At 43.9% G+C, this 10,479-nt stretch overlaps 1 long non-coding RNA gene across 1 annotated transcript; it reads right to left on the bottom strand.

Moving 5' to 3' along the window:
• Window positions 1-9,373: 9,373 nt before the first annotated feature.
• On the bottom strand, window positions 9,374-10,250 carry LOC125540853. The gene is made up of 3 exons (XR_007297396.1): window positions 10,183-10,250; window positions 9,970-10,080; window positions 9,374-9,875 (listed from the first exon to the last, which is right to left on the bottom strand). It is a non-coding gene; the product is annotated as an uncharacterized LOC125540853 (long non-coding RNA).
• Window positions 10,251-10,479: the final 229 nt, after the last annotated feature.

Here is a 10,479-nt window from a genome sequence, read left to right as displayed (position 1 = left end):
AGGCGAGCCATCGATCCTTTTGTCGATCACACAGCGGAACTCTCAACGAGAGCACCAATGTCGGTGTCAAAACCGGCGGATCTCGGGTAGTGGGTCCCGAACTGTGCGTCTAGGCCGGATGGTAACAGGAGGCAGGGAACACGATGTTTTACCCAGGTTCGGGCCCTCTTGATGGAGGTAAAACCCTACGTCCTGCTTGATTAATATTGATGATATGGGTAGTATAAGAGTAGATCTACCATGAGATCAAGGAGGCTAAACCCTAGAAACTAGCCTATGGTATGATTGTTGATGTGTATGTTGTATATTCTATCGACTAGCCTGGCCCTGGTTTATATAATGCACCAGAGGCCTAGGTTAACAAGAGTCCTAGCCGAATACGCCGGTGAGGAGAAGTCCTTGTCTTGATCGCCAAGTCTTTGTGGAATCTTCCTTGTATGCGGCAGCTGTCCGAACTGGCCCATGAGTATACGGCCATGGGGGCCTCGACCCAATCTAATAGATCGGGAGACGATGTGGTGAGTACCCCCTAGTCCAGGACACCGTCAACGGGATCCAAGTGTATGCGCAACTCAGAGGCAGCAGAGGGCTCCAATGCCCCCCAACGCAGAACCAAGACCACTGCCACCAAAGAGAAGGAACCCACCATGGGTATGGATGAGATACCGATTGCTGAGTTCATCTCTTGGAGGAAGATCAATCCATATGGAAACCCTCGTGCTAACTTTCGAGGGAATGAGCTATTCTGGACCAAGCAGCGGAATCTCATTTATCTGGATGTCATCAAGGCCAAGCAAAACACCTATGTGGAGGTGAATTGGATCAACATGCATCACATGAAGCAAGAGAAGCACCGGGAATACTTTGGTGAGGCTTTAGACCTAGTGGAGCAATTTGGCATTGAGCATATCATCTCATTCCACAAAGACTTTGATCCTGAGATCCTTGCTCAGTTCTTTGTCTCAGTGCATTTTCATCCCAATGAGGAAAGGACCATGACTTGGATGACCAATGGTCGGCAACTGACTGCTACTTGGAAGGAATTCATGATTTTCCTTGGGGTTCCGGATGAGGGGCTCGCCACACCCCAAGGTGTTCGCCCTCATGCCAATTCCAAGTCTGCAAACAAGAACAGGCTTATGCCCTTCTATGTGGAGAAGAAGCTCTCCAATGGCAAGTCAACTTGGGTACTCAACTCTTTTCTTGACATCATGTACCGGATCTTCCGCAACACTCTCTTCCCACGCATTGGGGACAAGGACAAGGTGCATGCCTATCTTGTGGATATGATGCTCCTGTGTGAAGACGCTCGCAACTCCCAGACACTACCACTTGATGTCTCACATATCATGTGTAATGAGCTTCGGTTTGCAGTCTACAACTGCAAGGTCCCCATCTATGGACCTTATCTGTTTCAGTTGATCTCAGCAACTTGGGAGCAGCTCTACCCTCAGGATGAGTTTGAGGCCCCTAGTTGGATCCGGCATGAGCCCATCAACCTCCGTGTCAAGACTCAGTGGGCCAACACTACCTCTCGTGCTGATGCCGCGGCTGCCCTGGACGTGGGTGCAGATGAGGATGAGGAGGAGGCAGCATACGAGGATAGCTCTGAGGGTTACACCCCTCCCACTTCTGATTCATCTTGGGCTAAGCGACTGAAGAACAAGATGAAGATGTTGTTCTGTATGCAGGCAAAGGGGCAGTACAAGACCCATGTGGCTTCCAAGGAGACTCGCCGCCACGACAAGCGGATTTTCAGGACCTTTGGCGAGAACATATCCAGCGGGTCAGAGGAGGACGTTACCCCAGAGGTAGAATGGATCGCCAAGCAGGGTTATCACTGGACCGAGTCTGAGGAAGAGTCCGTCCCAGCTACCGAGTCTGACAATGAGCGTGCAAGTGACTACTCAGCTTGAGCCACCACTATTGTTGCATGTGTCCTCTCTGCCTTTTTGGCGTCTCGATGCCAAAGGGGGAGAGAATGTCGGATTTTGTGAGTTGTGTCCTGTTTGGGTCAGTTAAACTTCGTTTATGTCGTTTGCTTTGGTTTGCTTTGGTTTGTGCTTGTGAGACCTTCTATCATATGGTGTAAGACATATGCACTCTATCGTACCGTAGTGAGCTTATTCTATCTTGTGCTTATTTCATTATGCTCTTTCCTATCTTGCTTAGTTTTAGCCTTATTGCAAGATATGCCATGTCTATAAAATATAGGGGGAGTGTTGATCCTAATATGTGTGCCGTGCAGTCCAAAGCACTCATCGAGATAGCACACATCTAGGGGGAGCCCGTCTATATTTTAGAGACTTGGGGTTTGCCCTTGCTCTTTGCATTATACCCTTGTGCAAATCCTGTGTTGTCATCAATCCACCAAAAAGGGGGAGATTGTAATGGCATTTTTATCCCTTAGTTGGTTTTGGTGATTGATGACAATACTTCTACGGACTAATCATGTGCATCGAATATTTCAGATATATATTGACTAGGCACAAGATGATTTGGTTCCCCTCGAAGGCTATGGAAGACGGTGTTTCTCTACGTTTCTTTTCGGTGGTATTGAGTCATAGGGAAGCCATACTGTTAAGAGGGGGCCCGCGCCGGAAAGGTTGGGTGGATTCATCACGTACACATCTTCCTTTGTACCTCCTTTTCTTCTAGCCTTTGGAGCATCCTATGTTTTCCTTATCTATGCGAATATTGCTCGTGCTTGCTGAACTAGGGCGTGCGGTAGTACTGCTCCTTAGAGCAGTAGTACCGCAAGCCCTTGCGGTAGTACCGTCCGCCGGTGCGGTAGTACCGCAAGCGCCCATGGTAGTACCGCTTCCTGGCAAGCGGTAGTACTGTGGCCGGAGTCCAGATGTTGTCACCCTCTCCCTAGTGGGTGGCACCCATCACGGTAGTACCGCGCACTGGGCACGGTAGTACCATGGTATCTGGCTTAGTTCCGCAAGTATGCGTCAGTAAGGGGCGGATGTAATTTTTTACATCCGCGCCTAGCGCGGTAGTACCGCTGCTGGCTTACGGTACTACCGCGTCGGGTTTTTGCATCGACTCCAACTCTGCGGAAGTAGCCACAGATGTAATTTATTATATCCGTGCCTTCCCGTCTCTGGACAGCCCCTGCCTTGCGGTAGTACCGCAAGGGGGCACGGTAGTACCGCGCCAGCAGTACTGCCGCCCTCTGCCTTAGTGCATTTTGGGCTGTTCTGGTCTCTGCTGCATGGGCGGTAGTACCAAGGGGCCCTGCGGTAGTACCGTGTGCCCCTGCGGTAGTACCGCGCCTCTGGTATGGTAGTACCGCGTTACGCAGGCTGAGTTGGTGGATAACGGTTGGATTTGTTCTTCCACTATATAAGGGGTGTCTTCTTCCTCTAGTTGACTACCTCTTCCCCCCAAAAGCTCCATTAATGATCTAAGCTCCATTTTCGTCCGATCTACCTTCCTAGCCAATCAAACTTGTTGATTTGCTCGGGATTGGTTGAGAAGGCCCCGATCTACACTTCCACCAAGAGAAATTTGATTCCCCCACCAATCCCTAGTGGATCTTGTTACTCTTGGGTGTTTGAGCACCCTAGACGGTTGAGGTCACCACGGAGCCATAGTCCATTGTGGTGAAGCTTCGTGGTGTTGTTGGGAGCCTCCGATTAAGTTGTGGAGATAGCCCCAACCTTGTTTGTAAAGGTTCGGTCATCGCCTCCAAGGGCACCAATAGTGGAATCACGGCATCTCGCATTGTGTGAGGGCGTGAGGAGAATACGGTGGCCCTAGCGGCTTCTTGCGGAGCATTGTGCCTCCACACCGCTCCAACGGAGCGTACTTCCCCTCAAAAGGAAGGAACTTCGGTAACACATCCTCGTCTTCACCGGGTCCACTCTTGGTTATCTCTTACCTTTACTTGTGCAAGCTTATTAGTGTTACTTCTCTTGCATGCTGGTGTGCTCGTTGTTATTGCATCATATAGGTTGCTCACCTAGTTGCACATCTAGACAACCTACTTTGATGCAAAGTTTAATTTGGTAAAGAAAAGCTACAAATTATTAGTTGCCTATTCACCCCCCTCTAGTCAACCATATCGATCCTTTCAATGGTCATCTTCTTGACAAGCTCGAGTTCATCGAAAACCGATTTCATATGCATCTTCTTTTGTGTTTTCGGTGTTGGAGTTTTTACTGGTCTTAATTGAGAAAGGGTTCTCACCATTTTATTTTGGGTATTTTCTCAATTACCATTTCTTGATATTTCTATCAAGATTGTGTTTGCTCTTGTCCTTAGCTTTCCAACAAACTTGATTTCATCGAATTCGGAGCTCGTATGCGAAAGTTGTGGCCATTTTGATATTACCTGTTTTACACAGAGAGGTTGTATCGCCCCATAGAGAGGTTGTACCGGTTCACCGGTACAACCGGTGTTTGGAGCGGTTGTACCGCTCCAGAATTGGTCCGAAGGTTGTATCAGCCATGTACCGCTCTACCACCAGACTAGTTTCTGTTGTGGTGCGGTTGTTGGGCGGTTGTGGGCCGGTTGTACCGCTTATTGCCTGTTACCGGTTGTACCGCTTATTGCCTGTTACCGGTTGTACCAGTGCTCATAGCAGTTGTACCTCTCCTATGTTATTCTGCACATAACGGGCAGATTCGTGGGGACCTACTTAAGGGGTTCTTCTTCCCCGATGGTTCCCTTTCTCTTGAGCTCGCTTTTGCCCCCATTGTTGACCTTCTTTGAGCTTGCTAACTCTCAATCCCTCCATGGATTCTTGCTAGTTTTTCAGGGAAAAGAGAGAGGAGATCTAGATCCACACTTCCACCAATCACTTTCTCCTCTATGTGAGGGGAACCCCTTGGATCTAGATATTGGAGTTCTTGGTGTTCTCCTTCTTGTTCTTTCTCTCACTTTCCTCCCTAGCATTAGTTGCTTTGGTGGGATTTGAGAGAGAAGGACTTGGGCCATTGCATTTGGTGCATCGGTTTGAGTTCTCCACGGTGATACGTGGAAGTTACAAGTTGAGAAGCTTATTACTCTTGGGTGCTTGGTACCCTTGAGCTTGTTCCTCTTGGGTGCTTGGGCACCCTAGACGGTTGGTAGTGTTCGGAGCCCAATCATTGTGGTGTAAAGCTCCGGGCAAGCGCCGGGGTCTCCAATTAGGTTGTGGAGACCGTCCCGAGCAATTTGACGGGTTCCGATGACCGCCCCCAAGGGTTGCCAAAGTGTACGGGTTCGGTGACCGCCCCCAAGGGTCGCCATTTGTACGGGTTCGATGACCGCCCTCAAGGGTCCCTTAGTGGAATCACGGCATCTTGCATTGTGCGAGGGCATGCGGAGATTACGGTGGCCCTAGTGGCTTCTTGGGGAGCATTGTGCCTCCATACCGCTCCAAACAGAGATTAGCATCCTCAAGGGTGTGAACTTCGGGATACATCGCCGTCTCCGCGTGCCTTGGTTATCCCTTCCCGAGCCCTTTACTTATGCATTTTACTTTGTGATAGTCATATTGTTTCTTGTCATATATCTTGCTATCACTTAGTTGTTTATCTTGCTTAGCATAAGTTGTTGGTGCACATAGGTGAGCCTAGTTGTTGTAGGTTTTGTGCTTGACAATTTAACCGCTAGGTTTATTCCGCATTTGTTCAAGCCTAAACCGTAATTATTTTAAAAGTGCCTATTCACCCCCCCGCTCTAGGCGACATCCACGATCTTTCACATGTTTCATGTTTTAGTTAGGTACATGCATATAGTTATGATGAATCATTAGTTCATCCCTTTCATGATTTTAGTTAGGTACAACCTAAATGAAATTTCCGCTTGGCCACATCAGCGCCAACTGCCAGTTGTGGACCAGGGTGGAAACAGTCCAGAATAGGATCATTTCATGCTAAACTTTCAAAAAAGGATCAAATTTTTGATTTTGGCCCAACCAAACAAGCAGGCTCAAGTAGTCAGTCCATTGGAGCGATCAAAATTTGCACGGATGTTACAGAATGACTAGAGAGTTACAGAATGACCAGGGCTAAAGTCTAGTCCTGCGAGGTTGGATAATGGTTCCTACACACTCATCAGTCGCAAGTAGTCGAATGTGGTCACCATGTTTCCAGGGATATTACAGAGTGACCAAGAGGTGAAAACTCATGCTAGGCAATGTTCCCTGGATGAGAATCAGCGGAAAAAGAAGAGCGTATGCAGACAAGTTCAATTTTTATGTCGCTCTTGGAAGGTCAGTTTCTATTGCAGCCCTTGATCTAACCTCAGAAAGATCGCGATAATTGATGAAAGTTAATAAGACACATGATCACCGAGGTTATCTCAACCTACAACTTGTGATGAACACTGAACAACTGACGTGGCCCAGCCAGGGGTGAACCTGTTGGTGACGGGGAAAATATCAATATTTATATTAAACTCTTATACCTTTTAATTCTATTTTTGCCAAGTCACAGTTATAACTAATATACTCATGGAGTGTTAATCCTTTATATTTTCTTGAATGGGTTATACCCTAAAAAATATTTCAACAAAATATTCTTGTTTGCGAGACAATAATAAAGACAAAAAATCACAATGTATTCCTCGATCTATTTGTGACATTTGCATTAATATAAGCATATTTTTATGTGTGTATATGCTTAGATGTCTTGGTAGGAATATCAAAAGTGTATGGTATATGGAATATCTGGATATTTGTTTTGAGTTTACGATCAGATATACACATATATCAATATCTAGAGTATATAAGGTATTTAACTATTTATGAGGAGTTTTTTTTTACGAAAAGATCAAATCTATTATAAAGATTCACCGGAGATACAATACACCTCAAACATAATAAAAATTACATCAAGGTCCATGGACCACCGAACGACCATTGCCGCCACCAGAACGAGCCGCTGACGCACCGCTGTCGCCGCTCCCATGCAGGAGCCGGCCTGATCTTGTCGATTACAGCCGATAAGTCTTCGTGCACGTGTCCCTAAGGACCAGCGTCCCCGAGCTGCAGTTATCGTCGTTGCATTCTTGAATGGGCCACCCTAGCAGCGCAAGCTGTTTGCGTTTTGCCTCCTATTTGACGCGGCGAGCATAGGAGGTCCCTTACCTCAACATCCCTAGTCAGACCAAGCCCACCCGAAGACATAGACGGAACAAGAGCTCGGCCACAGTTCTTCGCAGAAGCTACTCCCTCCATTCAGAATTACTTGTTTCGAAAATCTAGATACATTCATTTTTAAGACAAATAATTTCGAACGAAGGAAGTATATATCTTGCTAATAGCAACATGCTATCTCCCCTCGCCCGTAGCGCACACGCATATGGGTTAGCCCGGTACGTTCGTTTGGTCGCTGATGTTTTCTCGGTCGTGCATTTCGTACGGTCGTTGTTTTTTTAGGTGAACGTACGGTCGTTGTTGTTTTCTCGGTCACGTGTTTCGTTCGGTCACTGCTGTTTTGTTTCGGTTTCTTCCTATTTTTCACTTTCTTATGTTTTTACCGCATTTCCTGTTTCCTTCTTTATCGTTTTTTCTTTGCTTTTATCTTTGGCTATTTTACATCGTTTTTGTGATGGTTTTCAACTTTTTTCATTTGTTTGTTCTCTGTTTTGTTTGTTTTCAATTTTCCCTTGTTTTTTCTATGGGTTTCTTCATTTTTTTCTCGGCTTTCAATTTTTTGTCTTTGGTTTTTCTGTTTCTTCTCTATTTTCTTGTTTTCTTCATTTCTTTTGTTTTGATCTTATTCTCTTATGTTATTTTTCTTTCCCTATTTGTTTTCATTGTTTCTTTGTTTGTTCTTAGTTTTCTTCTTCTTTTCCATTTTTATTTTTTAACACGTGTCTACATTTTTTTACTCATTGTACATTTTCTTATACACCAAGAACATTTTTAATACACATTTACCTATTTTGAAATACATGATTAGTTTTTTTTGTATAATATATTTTTTGATGTCTGTTGCTTTCATACACATTGTACATTTTTAGTTTATCTAAGATATTTTTATACGGTTTATCAATCTTTTCATATACATGATTAGTATATTTTGTAAATGTATATTATGAAGTGTACTCTTTTTCATACCTTTTTCTTGTACATCTGAAATATTGTTTATACATGTTTAGCATTATTTTGTCGGATATACATTTTGATTTCTATTGTTTTCATACACATTGTACATTTTTGGTACACATCTAAAACATTTTTATACATGTTTAACTATTTTCATATATGCGATTAACAAACTTTTAAGAATATGCTTTCATGTCTACTTTTTTTCGTACACATTCTACATTTTTCTTGTAGATGCAAACTTTTTTATACAACTTTAAAATTATTTTGCATTACATGGATTTTTACATTGTATAATTGTTTATTGAAATAATTCCATTACATGTTTTTGAAACCCATTAACATTTTTTTAATGTCACGACCAATTTTTTAAAAAGCTATCTAAAAATTGAGCTATGCCAACAAAAAAAATAAACAAAAGCGAAACAAAAAGAAACGAAAGAATGAAGAAACATTAAGAAAGGAACTAACCTAAATGTTGGGCTGTCCCATTACACGTGGCTGAAAAAGCCGGTCCACCGGTGCATCCGACGCACGCGTAAGCTAGGTCTCGCTGTGAGCGAGACAGAGTAACGCCCGGAGTTCTTTGATTTGACGGGTTAAGCCATAAATTGTCACCCAATCGCCCGAAGCTTTGCATATGGGCCGTCCAAAGCATAACAAGTTAAGTTCTTTCTTATTTTATGATTGTAAAAATGTTTATTTTAATTTATAGATTTTCATAAATATTGTCTTTTTTGCGAGGGTAATAATGTTTTATTTCAGGATTATAGAGTTATAGTCAAGAGCCAAAAATTCCTCATTACATGGGAGCCTTCTATGTAGCCATACAGCTGTGCTACGCGTTGTACCCCTAGGTTGTATCTTGCCAAACAATTTGCTACTTTGTTCTGACTACGATGAAGATTTTGTGGAATAAGCACCCGATTCTCTCTCAGGGAATTGATCTCCAATGCTGGATGACCATATTGTCAGGATCAGTTTACCAATGGAAAAATCTTATGTTACCAAAATGTACACGTGCCTCTTCATATATTTGAGGTGAAATGTTCCTTTGTGTTTAGAAAATATATTTGTGTTTTTTGTAAAAGTGTTCATGGATTATATAAGTTCATGTATTTCAAAAAGTTGTTCATGCAGATCTAGATATATGTTCATATTCTTTAAAAAAAGTTGCAATATTTCTAAAAACCTAAGAAGAAAATAATCATTAAATGGTGAGAAAATATCGCAAAAAACATAAGGTAGAAAAGGCAGTTTGCTGCATATCAGCTGGAAAAGGCCACATTTCGTAGAGAAACAAGGAAGCCTGGGGACGTACCACTGATATATACGTGCTTGTAAATTGTACGTCCAGACCTCTACAGGCCTATGCTTTTACATAATGAGGATAGGACGATATTGTGCACATGTAAACAAAATATATAAGTTCTACTACTAATAGGATGCTAAAGGGCAATGGCCTAACAACCTCATATCGATCGGCGCCCATATGTAGGCAAAGAAGAGCAGGCACAAGAAAATCATCATCACATACTGCTCCAGTTGGCGGCGATTTGGAACCACCGCTCGTTCTTCCTGGCCCCGTGCCTGGTTCGGCCTTCGCTGACGGGGTCGCCCCTGCTGCACCTTGCAAGATCTGCCCATCGCATAGACCATCGTCTTGTTCTCGCCGTGGGAAAGGTTGTCAGCATCAGGAGAGCCCTCCAGTTTGCACTCCTCTGTATCATCACTTGCTTGCTCAACAAGATCAAATATTGTCTTCCCTCCTTTTTGGTGTCAGGCATCCGCGAGAACTCTCAAGGTCGGCGGCACGATGTCCAAGATGCTGAAAAGAAGCAAAATGCACCATCAGTAAATATGGTATGATTCCGTTCTTTTGATACAAGAAACTACTACAGAAAGGAGTTCCATTTTCTAACTTGTCTAAGGCTCGAAGAGCGACACTGATTTTGCTCCTCATGCCTTCGGTGGACGACGACGATGGATCACGCACTGACCCACGTACTAGCGCCTCGAATTCTTCCAAGGCACTGGGAAACAACAGGCATTATGGTCAGTCATATATACTACATCACTAAGTTAATTCCACAAACAAAGTGCGTTTCAGAATGTTTCCTTGGGTACTGTATTACCGTGAGCAAGATTCCACAGCTTGTGGAGCGGCTTTGCCTTGATCAGTAGAGGAAGCATATTTTACCACCTGCATAAAAAAAGAAGTAAATTAGGATCCGGATTTGGAATCAAGCTATGGCACCATGCATGGGAATAAAGATACACTTCCAACGGCTATGTGCATGGTTTAAGAGACAATAGAGCATTTCAAGCTTGTGGAGGCTAAAATGCCCGCATGGTTTGCAGAAACAAATAAAAATATTTAATGACAGATGGTTAGCAAAAAGAATATGATGCACTGATAACTGTTGACTAAT

Source organism: Triticum urartu, chromosome 2 (assembly GCF_003073215.2).
Source record: "Triticum urartu cultivar G1812 chromosome 2, Tu2.1, whole genome shotgun sequence".
Classification (NCBI taxonomy): domain Eukaryota; kingdom Viridiplantae; phylum Streptophyta; class Magnoliopsida; order Poales; family Poaceae; genus Triticum; species Triticum urartu.
Note: the sequence above shows the minus strand (reverse complement) of the source record. Positions and strands in the feature narration are given on the sequence as shown.